The sequence below is a fragment of the Triturus cristatus genome, chromosome 5_1 (assembly GCF_964204655.1).
Source record: "Triturus cristatus chromosome 5_1, aTriCri1.1, whole genome shotgun sequence".
Taxonomy (NCBI): domain Eukaryota; kingdom Metazoa; phylum Chordata; class Amphibia; order Caudata; family Salamandridae; genus Triturus; species Triturus cristatus.
Genome location: NC_140587.1, coordinates 99,314,133 through 99,336,769, shown reverse-complemented (window position 1 = coordinate 99,336,769; position 22,637 = coordinate 99,314,133). Strand labels below are relative to the sequence as shown.

General features: G+C 46.6%; 1 protein-coding gene across 2 annotated transcripts in view; it reads left to right on the top strand.

Annotated features, from left to right (window-relative positions):
• MROH1 (maestro heat like repeat family member 1) overlaps nucleotides 1-22,637 on the top strand; it is a 2,508,022-nt gene that overhangs the window by 704,623 nt on the left and 1,780,762 nt on the right. The window lies entirely within an intron of this gene.

Here is a 22,637-nt window from a genome sequence, read left to right as displayed (position 1 = left end):
CTATACTGTGATTATCATGAGTAAATATTTATTGGCAGTACGGTTATTGTGGGAACAAAAAGATCTAGTTTTAATGTCCTAATGAGCCTTTTTAATACTTGATACTGTGTCCCCAGTGAAAGTATACCTTCAAGTAGTAGTATTTAATGAGTGCAGTAGTCCTTAGACTAGTATAATGAAGCTTCTTTATTTGTACAAGGCAGCTATTTTCATTTTTTGTTATTTTTCTTGTTTCAGTGCACTTACCTCTTAATAGTTTTACATCCTATATTAAGCACAATTGAATAATACAAAATGCAGTAGCATTTCAAACATGGATCTTATCGACGTTAAGGCTGATATAATTCAATTTCTAAACTTTTTCCTCATCTAGTATAATATAAACAATGTTACTTGCCCTCCATTGATACCGCAGTGTGAATATTATCTTTTAGCTACTTTTAGCACTTCTATTTTGTGTTGTGTTTCATGCTGCAATGTAATACCTTTAGGATGCTCAAATGGTCAAAGCATTTTTATCATGATTTGGAACTCAAGAGATCCACATAAAATACACACTGAATTGTTTAAAAAGCAATTTGCACAATACAAAAATACAAGGTTATGAAATATGCGAAAAACCTTTCAGTATTTAAACATACTCTACTTTGATAAAAATGCCCCTCAGGCAAGTAAAGTGCAATAGTGCTACTAAGTTTTAGTCCGTCTTTGCAAAAACAATTCTTAGATAATACAAAAACCTGTTCAGGCATAACAAATGCATCAAATAAATAGTGCCAAAACATTTCACAATACAGTACTTCTGATAACACAATAGGTTCAGCTTCATAAGACCGTACCAATATGGTTATTTAATTATAATGTGTAAAATATTAGGACCTGAGCATGCCTTACTTCACAAATGTGGGGCTGTAAGTTCTTAATATAAAGTTTCAACATACAAACCTATCCAGAAAATATTTAGGAATTGTTTAAAAATGTAAAAATCTTAGAAAAGACATTTCTGGGCCTCCGCTACAGAGGTGATATCATACTTTAAAAACATTGGTCTTAGCAGCTGACATCACAATGAATGTAAGAGTGGGCAACCAAATAATGATGCAGATCTTGAACTAAGCTCCCACAAAGATCGCAAAGCCACTCATTTCGAGATAATCCTTACCAGGCTCCAGTGATCATTCTTAGCGGAAGCAAATTCAAACTTAGTAACAAAATAGTTCTACGCACACCACAAGGAAGGTTCTATAGAACATATGGCTGAGGTTTTCCGACTAACTTAATAAATTGATGTTTTAATCAGATTTTTTCAAAATAAGCTTTGGCAGAGGTGCTAACCAACTCTGAGCAATTTCAAATATATCCATAGCTTTCATATAATTTTAAAAGACAGCGCTACTTCCCTTCAGGCTATACAAACTTTCATGTATCTAAAAGAGACACGTTAGTGATAGATTCCTTACCTTAGAATATCCCCAGGCGTCAGACTGGATCTGGAAAGTTTTCGTCAGCAGTACCCCTGCGCGTCGGTAGGCCGAGATGACCTCGTCGGAGCTACTTGGACGCGCCCACGCGCGCTGACGTCAGTTCTTTATTTTTCCGCGCCAGCAGCGCAGATCCGTGAGAGCGGTACCCCTAGTTAAAAGTTTTAACTTGGTTTCTGAGAAATTGTTTCTCTTGTTTTGTCGAGTACTCTACTCTTGGTGCAGTAGGGTACCCGGGTTTAAGTCCTGTAGGACCTACCGTCGGAACATGTTGGTAGCGGACCCGCACGACGTGTCTCTTCTACTTTGGGAACGCCCATGACCCCGAGGTGTGCCCCGATTGTCGGGCCATGGCTCCGAAAGCTTTGCCGGAGCGCTCCTGAAAGTTGTTGGATGTCTGGCAATCGGTTCCGTGCCGATCGAGGTCCTGCTCCCGTGGGAGGTCGAGGGACCGGTCGCGGAGCCGACACCATCGCTCGTCGGAATCGTGGACAGGTAAGTCACGGCGCCATAAAAAGTCGAAGAAGCAACGTCGCTCCTCGTCTACCCCTCACTGAGGCGGGACACCACGGTAGAGGGGGCAGGCGGTCACTCCCCTACAGCTCCGGTAGAGTCTCCGTTGTTGCCTGCGGCCTACCCGCCCTTTCCAGGCCTGCACGGGACTTCGGACGAGGTACAGGCCTTCCTGTTGGCCATGAGCCGTTTGTTTGGCCCATCGGGTCCCTCCGGAAAGCCTTCGGGCCCCGCGGACCCGTTGAGTGGGTCTGCCCCCGTGCCGCTGCCTTTGGCCTCGGCTACGCCAGCACCATACCCTGCGGCGCCGCCGGATCCGGCCTCGGCGGCGCCACTGCCGCCGGACGGCGCAGAACCAGGATTGGTCTTCTACCCCCCGATTCCATTTCTTGGTGGGGAGTTTGTCCCATTTCCCCGGGCACCTCGTCCTTACCGGCCTCGTCAACAACTGGTGGATGAAGGGGAGTACTGGGAGGGGTCTGAGGACCCTCTTGCAGCTCAATGTGAGGATGTGCCTGAATGGGACGACGACATGGAGGGCACAGTGGATCTGGATTTCTCTCCACACCCTGGTACGCTGTCCCCCTTATCCGTGGCTACGGAGGAGGTTGGGACTTTTTCTGTGGTGTTGCATAGGGCGGCTCAGGCTCTTAACCTTGAGCTCCCTTCTGTGCCTATCAAGACCAATCTCCTCACTGAGGTACTGCAACCAGCGTCCTCCGCGGAGCCGCTACTGCCTTTCAACGAGTCACTTACTGATGTCTTGTTCAGCACCTGGATCAAACCCTACACAGGGGCACCTGTGGATAAGGGTGTTGCGCGCCGCCATCGCTCTGCGTCAGGCGACCCCAGCTTTCTCACGCAACACCAAACACCTCAGAGAGTGGTTGTCCAGGCCTCTGCCTCGCTGAGGGCAATCCCTTCTGCCCCTCCGGACAAGGAATCTAAGAAACTGGAGCAATTTGCAATAAGATTTTAACTTCTGCCAGTTCAGGGTTGCAGGCAGTGAATACTGCGTGCCTGTTGGGCTGCTATTCACACTCTGTGTGGGACACGGTGGCACAGGTGCTGCCTCAGTGCTCTGTGGAAGCTCGGGCGGTGCTCTCCCAGCCCATTACCGAGGGGAGAGATGCTGCTAAATTAACTATCTGTTGTGGACTTGACATGGCCGATTCACTTGGCAGGGCACTTACCTCAACGGTGGTGCTCCGCCGTTACGCTTGGCTCAGAACAACTGGCTTCTCCGGGGATGTTCAGAACACTTTGTTGGACATGCCCTTTGATGACACAACCCTCTTTGGTGACCAGGCGGATAGCACCCTGGAACGCTTTAAGGACTCTCTGGCTACGGCTCAGTCCTTGGGTCTCGCCACCACACGCACTATCTCGGGGTCCACTTTTCGCTCCTTTTGAGGTCCGGGTCGAGGTGCCCAATCGCGTTCCTTTCAAACCCGCAGGCCTGCGCAGCCGTGGACGTGGGACCCAACGTGGTGGGTCCCGAGGACCGCAAGTAGGTCAATCCACCACCGCTCCTGCCACTGCAAAACCTTCCTAGTACAGTGTTTCAGACCCACCGGACGCCATTGGGAGGCAGTATTCGCCCACTGGCGCGACATCACTTCGGACAGGCAGGTACTGCAAATAGTCCGAAGGGGCTACTCCCTTCCCTTAGAGTCTATCCCTCCAGCCATGCCACCTCAGTTCCACTGCATTTCGGGGGATCACTTGGCACTTCTCCAGCAGGAAGTTGCGGCCCTGTTGGCCAAGGGGGCCATCGATTCTCACGCTTGCTCAGGTCTTGTCTGCCCTAGACCCGCAAGACTGGCTGGTGGTGTTGGACTTGCAGGATGATTATTTTCATATCCCCATCCTGCCAGCCCACCGGCGTTACCTACGGTTCATGGTGGGCCACGAGCACTTTTAGTTCACCGTGCTCCCTTTTGCCTTACCAGCGCCCCTTGGGTGTTCACGAAAGTGATGTAGGTGGTCGCAGCTCTTCTGCGCAGATCAGGGGTTTGTCTTCCCCTATCTCGACGACTGGCTGTTGAAGGCGGGCTCGCCCCAGGCAGTTGTCTCCCACCTCCAGACTATGGCCGACCTCCTGCATTTGCTGGGGTTTTCCATCAACATGCCAAAGTCGCACCTGATTCCGTCTCAGAAGCTCCTCTTCATCGGAGCGGTTCTGGATACGGCGCAGTTTTGGGTTCATCCTCCCGAACAGCGAGTCCGGGACATTCAGGCTATGATTCAGATCTTTCAGCCCTTGTCCTGGGTTTCGGTCAGGAAGACCCTGAGGCTGCTGGGCCTCATGGCCTCCTGCATCCTGCTGATTTATCATGCCAGATGGCATATGCGGGCTCCGCAGTGGGACCTGAAGTTCCAGTGGATGCAGCATCGGGGAAACCTGTCCGACTACGTCCAGATCTCGGAGGGCACTGCACAGGACTTGCAGTGGTGGCTCACGAACCAGCATTGGGTCAGCAGCATATCCCTCTCCCTTCCCCAACCGGAGCACACAGTAGTGACGGCACACGTCCCTCCTGGGATGGGGCGGCCACATGGGAGAGGCGGAGATCAGAGGCCTCTGATCTCCGGTGGAGTCCAAGCTCCATATCAACCTCTTGGAGCTCAGGACAATCCTCCTTGCACTGAAAGCATTCCTTCCCTCTGTCAAGGGGAGAGTAGTGCAGGTGTTCCCGGACAACACCACCGCCATGTGGTACTGCAACAAGCAGGGCGGGTTGGGGTTGTGGACCCTATGTCTGGAGGCTCAGTATCACTGGACATGGCTGGAACGTCAAGGCATTTCCTTGGTGGTTCTACACCTGGCAGGTACCCTGAACGCCAGGGCGGACGAACTCAGCCGCGGGTGCATGTTAGATTACGAATGGCGTCTTCACTCAGAGGTGGCGCAAGGTCTCTTTCAGCACTGGGGAGAACCTTGGTTAGATCTATTCGCCACCGAAGAGAACGTGCAATGTCAGCAGTTCTGCACGTTGGAATTTCCAAGGCGGCACTCGCTCGGAGACGGTTTTCGTTGCAAGTGGAGTTGCGGTCTGTTATACGCCTTTCCGCTTATACCACTTCTGCCCAGAGTGCTGAGGAAGATCAGACTCGACCGGGCCCAAGTCATTCTTGTGGCACAGGACTGGGCTCAAAGAATTTGGTATCCCGAGCTACTTGGTATGAGCGTGGATCCTTGCCCCTTCGGGAGGATCTCCTGTCGCAGCAACAGGAGACAGTCTTCCAACCGAACCTGTCCAGCCTCCACCTCCTTGCGTGGAGATTGAGCGGTGACAGCTGATTCCGTTTGACTTGCCTCCTGAAGTCTGTAATGTAATTCTGGCAGCCAGTTGTCCCTCCACTAAAACGGTATAAGCCTATCGGTGGAAAGAATTTGTGGCATGGTGCACAGCGAAAGCTGTAGATCCTCTTTCTGCTACTCTTTCTGAGGTTCTATTGTTCCTTCTCTCTTTGGCCCAGCAGGGCTCTGCTCTGGGCACTATCAAGGGCTACCTTTCTGCTCTTTCAGCCTTTCTTAGGCTGCCTGATCAGCCCTCTATTTTCAAGTCCCCAGTTGTCAATAGATTTCTCAAAGGCATTACTCACCTTTTCCCTCCTGCTCCTTTTGTGATGCCTCAATGGGACTTGAACCTGGTTCTCGCGTACTTGATGTGCACTCCCTTTGAGCTTCTTCGTAACTGTCCTTTGTGGTTATTAACTTTGAAAACTGTCTTCCTGGTGGCCATCACCTCCGTTCGGCGGGTGAACGAGCTCCAGGCTCTTATCTTGCAAACCTCCTTTCCTGGCGATTTATCCGCACAAGGTTGTGCTTCGACCGCGTCCCTTCTTTCTACAAAAAGTAGTCCCTGCCTTTCATCTGCCCACTTTCGTTCCACCTCCGCACCTTTCGAGAGAAGAGGAGAGGCTCCACCGTCTGGACCCAAAACGTGTGCTTTCGTTCGATCTGATCCGCACACAACAGTTCCGGGTGGATGACCAGCTCGTTGGCTACGTGGGCGCCAAGAAAGGCCGGGCTGTGCACAAGTGAACTATCTCACGATGGGTTGTCTTGTGCATTAAAGCCTGTTACTCTATGGCTAAAAAGGAACCTCCGGTTGGGCTGCGCGCCCATTCTATCAGGGCGACAGCAGCTACTACAGCATTGGGGCACGGTGTCCCCCTGCAAGACATCTGTCAGGCGGCCACTTGGGCCTCGTTGCATACTGTCACAAAGCACTATTGCCTTGATAGTCCGGTCCGGAGACATGGCTTCTTTGGCCGTTCGGTTCTCCATGACTTTCTGGTGTAATCTCACTTCGCAGACCCACCACCGGGGTTGGTATTGCTTGGGTATGTATTCTAAGGTAAGGAATCTATCACTAACGTGTCTCTTTCAGATGCACAAGTTACTTACTTGTGTAACGATATATCTGTAAGAGACATTAGATAGTGATCGAGTCCTTACCGCCCGCCCATCCTCGCCGTTCTGCGAACTGTTCTTCTGGGTTCAGGGCCCTAGTTCTATTGCACCAGTAGTCGGTCTCTGGCATGGCTCTGCGCTCCTGGTGCGGAAAAGTTGTGCACAGAACTGACATCAGCGCGTGGGCGTGCCTAAGTAGCTCCGACAACATCATCTCTGCGGCTATGACGCCAGCGACGTACGCGGAGCCATATGACGATGCCTACCAACGCGCAGGGGTACTGCTGATGAAAACTTTCAGGATCCAGTCTGACGCCTGGGGATATTCTAAGGTAAGGAATCTATCACTAACTAATGTCTCTTACAGATATATTGTTACACAAGTAAGTAACTTGTGCTTTAATGCAGATCGAATGGTACCCGAGTCACTATTCAATAAGTTATTGCCCCACCTTAAAACAGCTGCCCTGGCAAACACATTTGTAGAAAGGAGCCCAAATTCAAGCCGAACTGCCAATGGTACTGCAGAAAAATTTAAATTACAAATTTGGTTTCAGATTTGCCCTTAAGCCTTCCCAAAGAATGACCAATACCGCTCTTCCATTACTTCACAGGCGTAACTCAATGAAGGCCAGATTTTAATCTTGTATACCCCCAAAACATGTACTAAATGCCTTTGCTAACAACACTTGTATAATCTACGAATGGCTGAAGCTTGTGATAATGCCTTACTTCTACACTGACTGATGTGATCCCTGTTTAGGCAGTTACTAGAAAACATTCTACCTAGATATGGGTACAGCTTCACCACTTCCAGCTTATAATTCCCCAAAGCCCAGTACACATCTTACCTGTCCCTGCAGCCTCGAGACCTAAAAACCTTAACTTTGCTCTTCAAGATGTTTATTTAAAAAAAATGCTCATCAGCTTACTAGCCCAGCTGTGAAAGACGCCTCTATAGATCTATCTGGGTTAAGTCGAACAGAACAACATCATCACCATAAAGAAGATAACCAACACTCATTGTTCACAATTTAGGAGGATCCTTCTTACAAGGTCCCACTCTGCTTAGTTAATCGTGAATGTAAAGGGAAAAGAGAAGGGGCACATTAAGCCATTATGTGTCTCTACATCACTAGACAGACCCTGGTTCCCTCTCATCAGTACCTGTGTCCAAGATGATAAGTGCAGAGCAACAGTTTCCTCCTCAGTGCCCCGTGGTCAACCCTGTCGAACGCTGTAGAGAAGTCGATAAAACCAGAATACAAGGCCATGCTTTTACCCACAGGATACTTTTAAATCCGTGTTTCGAGGGCTGTAATATTATCTAGAGTAATGCAGTGTTTACGAAAACCAGCCTGCACCACAGGAACAAGATTATTACCAAATACCCAATTCTGAAGGTGAAGAAGAATACTCTTTTGTTTAATAAGAGATATTGAAAGTTCATCCGGGCCCATTGCCCCAGAGTACCTTGCGCCCTTAATTGAACTATCTCATAACACAGAGAGCCATATACGTTAAATAAGGGAGACTCACCATTCGACTCCAACAAAAGAAGCTCAGATGGAATTAGATGCGTATAGCTGTGAGATATATCGGTCATTGGCATGGCCTCGGTCTTAATTCTACAATGACAGTGTTCAGCTATTAAGGACCAGTATTTGCGTGAATCGCCAACAAGCGGAACTTCTCTCAACTTAAACTATTTCTGGTCCTCCTTCTTTCAGACATCTTCAACCTTGTTCTCACCCGCTTCAACTGGTTGATTTCCCTTTGCCTCACTAGTGACAGCTGCTTAAAATGTTCCCTTACTAGCGAATTCAAATAACAATTTACCTTTTTGATCACCTAGGGAGTAGCCACCAAGGTTTAACACTGGTAATTATTTTCTTACTCCCACATGATTGAAAGAGGGTCAGCTGTTTTTGAAACCAGGCAAAAGGGTTCTCGAATGAGGGGCCTAAACTCAGTTTTAACATGACCTGCAAAATTCAGCTTGCTATTATTTGACCAAAACGTAGAACTGTTTGTTCTATTGTAAACAATCGTGTCATTTCTGGAATTCAAGGACTCGAGCGCCTTAAGCTGTAAATCAATGGCTACTGTAAGAATACTGTGATCACTTGAATCCATCCTCAATATCTCGAATTGGGAACAAACACCGAACATTCGGTAAGATACCATCATATAATCAATTAATGATTGCCCTCAAGAGGAGTTAAAAGTGAAGGAGGCTGGAGAATCCTCAGAGAACCTGCCATTTAACACAATGAGGTCACTGGATCTCAACTAATCCAGAAAGCGTAGACCCCGCCTACTTGATCTGATATTACCAGGTACATTTTCCTCAAGGATACTCCACGCCTCATCCACCTCTGAATTTTCAAAAGTCAGGGAGGAACAATTCGAGATTTTAGCATTGAATTCTTCTACCATGAATATCAATATACATTCTTCTGAGATTCTAATTTTATGTACAAAAGAGAATATTTACCTCCAAAATTTTTTATATGATCCTCCTATTGCATTACCCAGAGCTAACTTTACACAAATACAAAGATTAGAAAGGTGGACAAACATAATAGGGTTCCCATTTATACTGCTCCTTAGAAAATAGCGATACCTCCACTGGTGTGGCCTTTTGCTGTAGGTGTAGCTGCACAATAAAATATTAGGTAATTCTCGTATTGAAAATCAGAGCATATCCAAGTCTCTTATAGGCAAATTATCAATGGACAGAAATGCATAGAAAAGTTTAACTTGGAATTAGACTGTCCCAGGCGTGCCATGTTCCAGGAAAGGATTTTACCCAGAGGGCTCCCTCTGCAACATTGCCAATCTTATGTTTTTTGTTGTTGTTTTATTTTAAAGCATTGAATGCACCTGCTACCCAACTCCAGAGGGGCTAGTTCATCTCCCTTTCAGGATTCTCGAACCCTCTGATCCTCATCTCTCATAATATTTATCACTCTCCTCACCATGTTTCTGCCAGTTGAAATTGTGATATCCTTCCGACTTGCAGCTTCACTACTAATGTATGAATCTTGGAGTGGATTCCTGAGTGTCCAGTCTGTGGCTGTGTAGCTGAAAGTTTGTGGTCACTTCAAGCAGGAAAACATCAACTCCTTTTTTCTGGAAATGCTCCACATTTACCAGGGATAACATTGCAACAATTCTGGAGCCAAATGTGATCCTAAAGCTAGAGGGTGGGGCTACGGCATCTAAATGAACCTGATCAATATCTCTACTTGACACCAGGCACAGGGCCTCTATTTCTATAATGAGCTGCAAAATAAAGCTTCTATTCAGTGGGCCCAATTCTCTGAACAAGGAGACACATTTCAAAGTATTAGAAAAATGGTCAATACCAAGTTCTTCGACTGGATTATTATTTCACCTTGTCCCAACCTTTGTATTAAGCGACTAAGTGCTAATGGAAAAAACAGAATAGACTTCTCGTTAAGAGCCCTCATGAATTTGGGGGCAATACGTAAAGAAGAAAAAGAAAAATTATCCCAATGGAGACTAGAGGAGATCTTTTAGGGACCCACTTGGCCTCATGGAGAGCTCCACAACCTTCATTGGCACTCCCCAATTCAGCATTCTCATCCCGATCATCCTCCTTCACTATACCCATGTTCAAGCCACCCCAATTATTATGGAAGTTGCCTCCATGTCTGTGGACCCCTTCTCCTGCCGATGGCAACCTAAAGTTGATACTTCTGATGTATTAGGTAAAGAGGGCATACTGATTGCTTTTAGGGACTCAAGCTCCTGATCTAAATGGGGGACGACATTCATCGGGCCGTCAGCATTTTGAGGCTGATTAATGGATGTGCACTCTTACAAAATATTAGAGAACCTAAGTGTTTTCGATTTACACTTCATAATGCTCCGGGTTGTTTTCTTTTTCCCCTTATGACCTTTTAGCCCATTACAGCGGAGAGGTGGGATGGAGCCTTCAGAGGAGAAACACCACCTTGGTGAGCCCTTGATTAATTAGCACTGGAAGGGGCATCTTGCAAAAAACCACAACCACCTGGAGTAAAGGGGGGGGGGGGCACTTTTTTAAATATATGAAAAATGGTGAGGGGATTTTCACATACAGTTAGATTTCCCTTTAGGCTTTATGACTCAGCGCCTTAAGACCCTTGCGGGTGAGTTATGCGCTCTATAAATCCCTGATTGATTGATTGATTGATTGACTCTGATCTTCAGATAACAAGTTTGGGAACGAAGAGCAGGACATATAATCAGTATCCTTAAATGCCTCAGATTTTACATTGCATTTCTAAGGAGTGACCCCAAATCCGCCATAATCACCCACCTGAATTCCAATTTCTACCACCCCATTTTTTGCTACTATGTCAGTCTGTGAGGCCTGAGATATCATAATAACACCCTTCCTTCCTACGATATAACCCAAAGTTGGTGAGGTGCTGCACCCCCTTTAGAATTGGGCACAACACCTCCAACACATTATCAGAGTTAGCAACTTATCTTTCCAACAAGGCTAAAATCGAGGAAAGGACCTTCTCCACCGAAAATGCATTATTGGGGTGGACCCTTCCTCCACCGGTCCCCTTCACTTCCAAATTTAAGTGCTCAAAAACTTGAGCCCTTGCGGATGCAGATAAATCACAGTTCAAAGTCTTCATTGTACCCATTTATGAGACCCTTGAGGATGGCATGCTTCTATACAAAGCCGGTCACACTGGACAGCTGGGAAGACGGTCCAGAAGCGGCCTCTAGACCATGTCCAATGAAGTAAGTGATTTTAAATTAGCCACCCAAATTAGGTTCTTCTCTATAAGAGCTGCAATGTCTGACAGGGAATAGTCTTCCAATATACCAGGCTCAAATCTACAACAATCATCACAGAGTTCACCATGAATCACTCAGGAGGTCCCCTGGAGAGCAACTTTTCTGATACAAAAGTGACATCTTGGTCACTAGATGGGGGTACACGGGGCACTTGAGACCAAACTCGGAATCCACCTTGATCCCAACAGTAATTGTTTGATGAACAGCCTCTATGTCCATTTCTTCTGCTACTTCCACTGGACAACATAATTTATTAGACTGAAGGGGAATTTCCAGAGCTGGGCTGCTCTAAATTAGTTGGACTGATATAGAATAGTGCCCTGGGTCAAAGCTGTGAGTAAGATCAATTCATCTTCATTTACGCCTGAGGTAATCTTCAAATCCTTCTTTCCTACCACTCTCTCCTTCTTTGAAAACAGCGACAACATTGAGAAGTGAGACTTCAGGAGAGACCAATGGGCTTTTCCTGCTGAATAGTCTTTGGACTTTTTTTTGTGTGAATGTGACTAGCGGTTGGGTCAGAAGTAACAATTAAACGTCCAGAGCTTAAGCACCGAGATGGCACCAGACCCTCCTATCCTGCTCCCTCCCCCCACGCAGCACCTAAAAAAAAAAGGAGTGAAAACAAAAAAGGGAGAGGGCGCAAACAATGTAGTAGGTGTGTGTGCAGGTTGCAGAACTCTTCCCACCCGACCCTCACCCCCCCACCCCGATGCAGAAACCGCACCAGCCTAATGCTGGCCACCTCCACACCGTTGAGCGGGCCTGTGGCATCCCCAGCACACCACCACACCAGCTCTTGAGCCCTCAAGTCACCTTGGGTAGAGGCCCCGATCAGCGAAGCCTCCACCTCTGCATAGTCTAAAGACAGAGAGAAAATCCTCCTGGTATGGCAAGAGGCAGTAGGCAAATGGCAGTCAATCCAATCAAGCCAGTGGGGTGTGTGGGTAAGTGGGGGGCTTACGGAACTCTCCTGCAGCTCCTACCCAATGAGTCTGAGGCAGCTAGGGGCCCACAGGTGGCTGTAAACTGGTGGGCTGCCGGTGGCTGCTATTTTAGACAACCGATCCGAGTCCGTCACCGTAACTCATCACTGCGGGCCTTCCCTCATCAAGCCCTTAAGGCTGCCCCCACACTGCACTAGCGAACGTGTCTTACCTTCAATTACCTCTGAAGCTGAGCCTCCAAAACAAGTGCCATCCAATGGCAGCCGCAGAAGCCACGAGAAACCTGTGCGGCTCCCTCACAATCCTTCAGCTCTGGCCTTGGCCACTGATATCCGGCACCGGCGGAGAGAAGCTGCAGCAAGAGATAAGGGGGGGCCTCCAAAAACGCTGTGGGAACCTCAGCAGCTGCAATGGTAACATCACAATACATCTACACAATTCTGCAATGCCTACTACCTTTAGTATGTTTTTAAGGAATGTAATGTTCTGAAAATATTACTACAAGCTCTACTACAAGACTACATTTATGTACCAGGATGTGATAGTTGAGTCTGTGGTTGTGAACACCTGCAAGGAAACCACAATTTATGCTGAGGTAGGGAGAGGGCCTGCCCACTGATAGCAAAAAAGATTAATTTAGCAGAATTGCGAGTAGTGGTTGGAGTGGCAGTGCAATGATGTATTGCTAATTCCTAGCACTGTCAAACTACTTTAACAGGCACTCATGTGAAGAGATTGGAGAACTGCTAGTACATCTTCCCAAGACTCGTTGAAAAATAACTTGGTAAATTTGCCAAGAGGGAGAAACCAAGACAAGTGCTGTTATTTCGTTGTGCAGTAGGTGCAGCATGCATGTCAAGTAGACAAGTCACTACCAGCATATCATTCTGCAGACGTACAAAGCATTAGATAGTTGACATTCACCCTAAGATTCAGTAGCATCTCATAACTGTGCTATTCGAGGGAAACCTCTCTTGGTCCCTTGCTTGAGAGTTAAATAAGCATGCAGAGACTGCTTATTCTCTGGGGGTATTGGAACTACACCTCCCTTTGCATTGCTAAGGTCACACAGTTGCTCCAAGCTCCATTTCAAGGCAGTCCTTTTACTCTCATTAGACATACCACAATAACCAGCAGCAGCAATTCAAGCAGGCTCAACATATACAAGAGATCTATTTTATGGTAACTCAAGATCCAGAATGAGTGGACCTTCAAGAAGAGGCAGTGACTCTGTGCACACTGCAGTGATCTCACACCACCTATATGGGGCAGATTAAGTCAGAAAACATCAGATCAATATGTGCTTTAGACAATCATATATGGCACAATGCCCCTAGATCAAGCATGAAAAAGGAACAGGCTAAAGAAAGATCATCCACACCTACTAGAAGAAATTGCTTCCTTTGCTATCGAAGGACACCTACAGAAATGGCACAAGGGAGTGTATTCAGTTCTATTTTTTTTTATCCTCTCCAAAAACTTGTTTCATAGACTTTGAACCTCTCAACCGCGGTATGACTTCAAATCATTCAAAAATAACTACTCCCCCAAGAGGTCATTCCACGGTTGCAGTAGGGTGACTACATCACTGTGATGGATATCAAGTATGCTTGTTTCCAAGTGCTCATTCATCCAGATGATTGCAAATATCTACATTGTTAACTGGAACCGTATGCCACTTACTACAAAATAATTTCTTTTGGCATCAAATAAGCTCTGACCATTTACACACTAGGAAATTCACAGTGCTCGCACTTTAAAATGCTTCTTTCCACAAAGGCACCGCAGCACTGGTGGCCCAACATATGTAGGGCATGTTCAGGGAGTCATTGGAACGGGGTAGCTTGCCTTAGGATCAGCGGCTAGCTACGATAGTGGTCATTCCTAAACAAGGCAAACCCCAGGAGGAATGTACCTCCTACAGACCGATCTCGCTCTTAAACGCTGAAGCCAAGATCCTGGCCAAAATTCTAGCGACCAGGGTAATCACCACCACCACCACTCATTCGGATCATCCCGAATTTATGCCCCAACGAAGAACTAGACTAAATTCAAAACTCCTTTATGGAGGGCAGCGTACCACTAAGGGTGAACTGGAAGAGAGCACTGTACTGCTGTGCTTGGGCGCTCATATGGCATTTGACAGCATAGAATGGCAATACCTATTTGCAACCCTCAAGCTCTTTGGCCTAGGCCCCAAATTTTGCGCTTGGGTTCAATTGCGGCATGCAAACCCCCTAGTAAGAGTAAGTGAATGGAGTAGTGTCCAAGCAAGTGATACTGCATAAGGTAACGAATCAAGGACACCCACTCTCTTCCATGCTCTTTGCCATAGCGCTGGAGCCTCTGGTGGCATGGGTCAGGGGAGATCCGCTTTTAAGGGATATTTCTGTGGGAGGAAAAAAATATCAATGTTTGCCGACTACGTAATTCTGTACGTTACGAATCCTCGATCCACAATCAACCGCATACTCCATATATTCCAACTGTTAGGCAGTTACTCCGGTTATCAGATAAACTGGGATAAATACCTAGTGTTTGTCTTTTCTGGAGATACGTCGACTCTACCAACCAGTGGGAAAGAACAAAAGATTAAAGACAACTTTAAATACCTAGGGATGGTGATCTCTCAAACCGAGACAGAATTCCTAGATTATGATCTATTACCCCAGCTACATAGATTAAGAAGGGATGGTTCACATTGGAGAAAGCTACTACTTTCACTAATGGGTAGGTTGGCAAAACGTTAAAATGATGGCGCTCCTGCACCTGCTATATGTACTCGTAAGTGAGGCAACTACTGTGGGGCGGGGGAAACTCCAGGATAGCGCTCCACAAACTACAACGAGTAGTTTATGAGGGAGGTTTAGCGGTCCCAGACATTAGGAAGTATTACTGGACCGCACAGTTGGTCACACTCCATGACTGGGCATTTGTGGGCAGGGAGGAACCCGCATTCCGGGTTGATCATCAGGCGATGAGTCGAGATAGGTACTTGTAAGCATTATACTGCAAGAAACTAGAGAACATACTAACAAAACAGACACAAACCACGGTACGAACATGGAGGAAGGCAACCAAATTCCTGGGTTGGGAAGGCATGCTGACGGAACACACTCCTCTGTGGAGTAGTGATCTCCTAAGAGAGGTGGGTGGGCTGTGAGTCTTCTACCAGTGGTCGCTACTGGGTATTAAATACTTGAGAGATGTCTGGAAGGGGCAAAAGATGGTGGATTTCCACAACCTACTGACCGAAAATCAAATGACTAGAACTGAACAGTTCTGCTACATAAAACTGAAACATGCCTTTAAAACACACATCACACTAGGAGACCAAATGCCGGAGTACTCTCCGCTTGAGGATAGAGTGCTAATAGACTCAATAGTGGAAAAGGCAACCTCCCTCATATACAAAAAGATTATGAACAATGCCCGGGACTCACTGGGAGCTCTCCAGAAGGCATGGGAAGGAGAGATAGGGATCCTGGAGGATGACGATTGGGTGGATGCTCTACAGAGTCCCCGAGAAGTGGCTGTGAGAGCACGGTTATGCCTCATACAACTACAAATTCTACACAGATCCTACACAACCAGGACAAGACTTTACCGTATGGGTAGGAGCTACTCAAGCAAATGCCTGAGGAGATGTGACAGAATAGGCATATTCTTTCATACAATATGGGACTGACTCCTGATGCAGCTATACTTGAGCAAGATCATCTGGGTGGTGTCCACGGTAACGGGTCAGACAGTCCCACTAGATGGTAAATGGCATATACCATGCATTACAGGAGAGATCATGTGGCCAAAATACACTAAACTATGGCTTATGATAGCAGCTCAAATAGCCAAAAGAAATATAGCTAGGGGATGGGTAGCAACACAAACCTCCAGGGTTATAAATTGGGAGAGTGACCTGGACTGGTGCTGCACAGCCGAGAAGGTGGTATATCCAAGCCGAGGATGCCCTGGGAAATGGGGTGAAATATGAAGTAGATGGGTAGAACACAGAGGGATTTGAAAGGATGCAATGATGACACAGATGGAAAGTATTGTAATTAGAAATAGGATGTGTAAAAGACCAACACTAATGTACTTATCCAGTATTGGGGTATCTTTCATAGATTCACATGCCTGAATCATTCCCCGTCGCCGAGGCGGGAGTCCCACGGTAAATACAAAAGTAGTGCCAAGAGTAAATAATAGTAGTAGGCTAAAAGAAAAAGCCTAAGGCCTAAGTCTTAGTAGCCTATCTACATCATTATAGAAAAAAGAACCAAAGATTGGTCCCAGCCAATCAGCTGCCAGCACCCTCCAGAACCTTCCCAGCAGAGGCAGTTCTCCTCAGATTTTCACCGCACGTCGTGTGTGAAGGGAGTCTCCCTGAGCTCTGCTCAGTTTCTTCAGCTAAAAATCTCCTCAGAGGCTGATCTTACAACTCCCTTTTCATCCCTACATCAGGGAAATCTGTTTAACCTGACATTAAGGAGTCTATTACAAAACTCTGTGTCTAATATTACTGCCTCAACAATATTGACCTCATCTACGATGGCCTCGTCTATGATGGGCCTCCTATGATGGTCGTCTACGATGGTCATCTACGACTGCCTCATCTACGACGGTCTACGACTGCCTCATCTATGACGGTCTACGACTGCCTCATCTACGACGGTCGTCTACGACGGCCTCATCTACGGCGGTCGTCTACGACGGCCTCATCTACGACGGTCGTCTACGACAGCCTCATCTACGACGGTCGTCTACGACGGCCTCATCTACGACGGTCGTCTACGACGGCCTCATCTACGACGGTCGTCTACGACGGCCTCATCTACGACGGTCGTCTACGACGGCCTCATCTACGACGGTCGTCTACGACGGCCTCATCTACGACGGTCGTCGACGACGGCCTCATCTACGACGGTCGTCGACGACGGCCTCATCTACGACGGTCGTCGACGACGGCCTCATCTACGACGGTCGTCGACGACGGCCTCATCTACGACGGTCGTCGACGACGGCCTCATCTACGACGGTCGTCTACGACGGTCGTCTACGACGGCCTCATCTACGACGGTCGTCGACGACGGCCTCATCTACGACGGTCGTCTACGACGGCCTCATCTACGACGGTCGTCTACGACGGCCTCATCTACGACGGTCGTCTACGACGGCCTCATCTACGACGGTCGTCTACGACGGCCTCATCTACGACGGTCGTCTACGACGGCCTCATCTACGACGGTCGTCGACGACGGCCTCATCTACGACGGTCGTCTACGACGGCCTCATCTACGACGGTCGTCGACGACGGCCTCATCTACGACGGTCGTCGACGACGGCCTCATCTACGACGGTCGTCGACGGCCTCATCTACGGCGGTCGTCGACGACGGCCTCATCTACGGCCTCATCTATGGCCTCATCTACGGCGGTCGTCGACGAATGGCCTCATCTATGATGGTCTCCTCTACAATGAGATTGCCCAGGACAGCCTCATCTCGAAGAAAAACTCATCATACGATTGCCTTATCTAGGTCTGCCTCATTTACGGATGGCCTCCCTATGATTACCTCATCTATGATGGTATTGTCTATGACCATCGTCTACGACAGCCTCATCATGTATGGATGGCCCCATCTACGAATGGCCCCATCTACGAATGGCCCCATCTACGAATGGCCCCATCTACGAATGGCCCCATCTACGAATGGCCCCATCTACGAATGGCCCCATCTACGAATGGCCCCATCTACGAATGGCCTCATCCACAAATGGCCATCATAGGACTGCCTCATCTATGGTTGCCTCATCTATGGTTGCCTCATCTATGGTTGCCTCATCTATGGTTGCCTCATCTATGGTTGCCTCATCTATGGTTGCCTCATCTATGGTTGCCTCATCTATGGTTGCCTCATCTATGGTTGCCTCATCTATGGTTGCCTCATCTATGGTTGCCTCATCTATGGTTGCCTCATCTATGGTTGCCTCATCTATGGTTGCCTCATCTATGGTTGCCTCATCTATGGTTGCCTCATCTATGGTTGCCTCATCTATGGTTGCCTCATCTATGGTTGCCTCATCTATGGTTGCCTCATCTATGGTTGCCTCATCTATGGTTGCCTCATCTATGGTTGCCTCATCTATGGTTGCCTCATCTATGGTTGCCTCATCTATGGTTGCCTCATCTATGGTTGCCTCATCTATGGTTGCCTCATCTATGGTTGCCTCATCTATGGTTGCCTCATCTATGGTTGCCTCATCTATGGTTGCCTCATCTACGGATGGCCTCACCTATGATTGCCTCATCTATGATGGCATTGTCTATGACGATTGCCTCATCTACGGATGGCCTCACCTATGATTGCCTCATCTATGATGGCATTGTCTATGACGGTCGTCTACGACAGCCTCATCTATGATGGTTGTGCAGGACGGTCCTCTATGACGACTGCCTCGTCTGCAATAACCTCGCCTACATACCCATGTCTACGACAGCAAAGTCTACAATGAGATCGTCTATGATGGCCTCATTTATGACTGCATCCTGTACATAATTTAATACAGTGGCCAAGAACTAGACTTCTACTGCCAGTTAGTCGAGCAGACAGAATGTTTCCTTTATGATTTTAAAGAAGAGTCCTGGAAGATCTCGAGTGTGGTACCTATACTAGACTACATCTATTCTAGATGAGAAGAAATACTGTGCACCTGCTAAAGCCCATAATGTCTAATGGGTCACCCTCGGCCAGCTTCAATAATTTTACAGGCCGCCCAACAGTGAAAAATTCTCTACCATGGCAGCGGCCTCTATTAGAGCTGCCAATCCTCTAGCCATAACCGGCTGTTATGACCGTCAAATGTGGTCAGACATGGCGAGTCTCATTGACCTCATTCCTGAGGACCGAAGGCAGAAAGCAAGAAAGATTCTGTTGGAAGGAGAATGTGCCGCATCGGAAACTATAGATGCGCCTTGGACATAGTGAACACCAACTTTCGTCAGCTAGCAGGGGCTGCAGTGTTTGGACACCAGGGATGGCTTCAAGCCACTACTTTCAAGCCTGAGGGGCAATCAAAGATTCTAGACATGGCCTATGAGCCAACCATTTTACCCTTCTTACCCGTGGGCCAGAAGATATCAGCTTTGTTCACAAGTGGCAGGAAATTACATCAGACCAATGGGTTCTAGACCTAGTAACCAATGGCCACACCCATGAATTCATCAAAGAGCCACCTATTACTCTGCCCAGGGGTCCCCCTCGTCGTCATGAGACTTTTGAGTTGTTTAAACAAAGGAGATTTTATGGCTTCTCAGGATATGGAAAATGCGTATTTCCACATACCTATCCACCCCAAACATCACAAATATCTTCGCTTTCAAGTGCCTTGCGCACATTCAGTTCAAAGTGCTCCTGTTTGGGCTGAAATTGGCACCAAGAACCTTCACGAAGTGCTTGGCACCAGTGGTAGCAGCATTACGATCTCGAGGAATACAAGGTTAAAAATCAGCTATGCTCTCGCAAGAAGCTTAGGAATTGTAGGAATAGGTGACTTTCCACAAGATGCCCTGAGAGCCAAACACTTCAGGGGTCTGCTCAATACCCTGACGGATACGCTGAGCACGTCTCAGTCGGACTGTTAAGACTGGAAGCTGCAAAAGGAACAGGCGACCACAGTGTTCCAAGCTTGGGGTAAGCCAGCCCTGGACCTATTCACAACAAGAGAGAACAAAGAATGTCAATATTATGCCAGCAGGTTCCCTCAACAGGGATTGGTGTATACGCTTTTCCCTAATACCATTGATTCCGAAGGTGCTCCGCAAGATGAAGTTGGAAGGTTGCTGTCTAATTCTGATTGCACCCCGTTGGCCAAGACAATATTGCTTCCAGGAACTTCTACTATTGTCTCAAGGCAAACCCATTTGCCTTCTGCTGACGCCTATGATGTTGTCAAGGGTCGGAGGCCAAGTGGTTCATCCGGACCCACAGTCACTGCACTGGCAGGCATGGCTCCTGATTTCTTAGAGTTCAAGGACCTCAGCATTTCACAAGACTGTCGTGAAATATTGGCCAAATCTCGTGCCCAAAGCACAATCAAAACTTATCACTTCAAATGGAACCGAATTTGCTGTTGGTGTGAGGCAAATAATATTCACTCAATTCAAGCTACTGCAGAACAAGTTCTCCATTATCTGCTTTCTCTAGCCAAGTCTGCACTTACTTTTTCACCGGTCAAAGTACATCTTGCTGCACTTTCTAGATTCAGGAAATACTCAAAATTCCCTTTTCTCTGCTCGCCTTTTCTTATCAAACAATTTATAAAAGGAATCTTCCGAGCCTTCTCTCCAGTGCGAGCACTCCTCCAGAGTGGGAACTCATCACTGTGCAAGTGCAGTTAATGAGGCGTCCATTTGAGCCTATCCATAAAGCTGATCTCAAATTCCTCACTTGGAAGGTTGCCCATTTACTGGCTCTTACCTCGGCAAGAAGGGTTAGTGAAATCCAAAATTTCACTATAAATGAACCCCCTTTTACATTTTGCTTGGGAATATGTAACCCTTCAAACAAATCAGTTTATTTCCTAAGGTACCATAAAATTTCACTTGAACAAACCGGTAAGATTAAAAACATTCTTTCCGGATCCATCCACTCCAGCTGAAAGAACATTACACTCGCTGGATGTTACACACTGTTTTAAGCTCTACCTACAGAAAACTAAGGATATCAGACGATCCAACCGGCTGTTTGTGGCGAATGGTCAAGCAACTCTTGGAAATGCTGTAACAAAGCAGAACAATAGCCAGATGGCTGGCATCTGCTATTCTTTTTTGCCACGACAAGGCTAACAGACCTTTGCAGAGGAAAGTCAAAGCTCATTCAACAAGAACAGTATTGACGTCGACCGTTTTATTTGCTGGAGTAACTCCGGAAAATATGTTGTGCTGCGACATGAAAAAATGTCCACACGTCGATGAAGCATTACTGTCTTCAATTTTCGCATCAAGATGATGCAGCGGTTGGACAGGCGGTTCTATGCCATCTTTTTCATTAAGACCAGACTCAGATACTTTGCCCTTTTATGTATTATTCCATTCTTTAATATTCATGTAAATGTACAGTTTTATATATCAGCAAGATTTTAAATATTTGTGTATATATATATATATATATATATATATATATATATATATATATATAATAGCTAATACTTGGATATAGCTTTGCTTCCTTTAAGACTACTCTTTGGAAAAAAAAAAAAAAAAGGAAAATGTGTTTTTTCAAGCACTGTGGATGCTATTTGGGAGTTTATGAACCAGTGTCTCCCACCATCCGCAAACGACAGTATATGGTTATACTGCTTACTACTCTGATTCAGGCATGTGAATCTATGAAAGATACCCCAATACTGGATAAGAAAACAAGTTACTTACCTGTAACTACAGTTATCCAGTATTGGTATCTTTCATAGATTCACATGCACCCACCCTCCTCCCCGGCTAGTCAGTTCTCTATATCTGGTATACTTACTTCTCACTTGTGCTAGGAAAATCTGAGGAGAACTGCCTCTGCTGGGAAGGTTCTGGAGGGTGCTGGCAGCTGATTGGCTGGGACCAATCTTTGGTTCTTTTTTCTATAATGATGTAGATAGGCTACTAAGACTTAGGCCTTAGGCTTTTTCTTTTAGCCTACTACTATTATTTACTCTTGGCACTACTTTTGTATTTACCGTGGGACTCCCGCCTCGGCGACGGGGAATGATTCAGGCATGTGAATCTATGAAAGATACCAATACTGGATAACTGTAGTTACAGGTAAGTAACTTGTTTTCTTACGACCCGAAGAATGTTAATATTTTTTATGGGAACCCACTGATGGACACGACAAGGTATAGCTACTTAGATTCTGTATAAGATACCGTATTATGTACGTGTGTAATTTGCTACTGAACATCCACTTGATTGATAAAAAACATTTTTTTTAAATTGCTTCTTTCCAATCACACCAAAAATTCCTTCTCCAATCATTGAGGCTTTCAGTGAGCACATTCTGTGGATAGATTGGTCAGAAATTTTGCATATGCTTAGCCTTCATCCCCCACCCTCTTCCTTCCAACGTTTCCGAATGTAGTCTGCAAAATGTTTCATGTGCCTAGCCTCAACATGTGATTCACCTTCTACTTGAGATATCCGTACATCTTTACGCATTCCTAGTTTGGCAGATTTACCCAGTGCGCAAGGTTGCCATCCGTTAAACTTAAATCCCAACTATATCACTGTGGAGATTTGGCGGATTAAATATTAGATGTTGGCCTCCTAAAACTTCCTGAGAAATATCGGTCTTTTCTCAGAGAAGCTATATCACCCTGCTATCGTGGCTTGTTAATGTAGGAAGAACCCACTTAATGCAGTGATTCTGAATATTATAACCTAAAATATTAAAAATGTCAG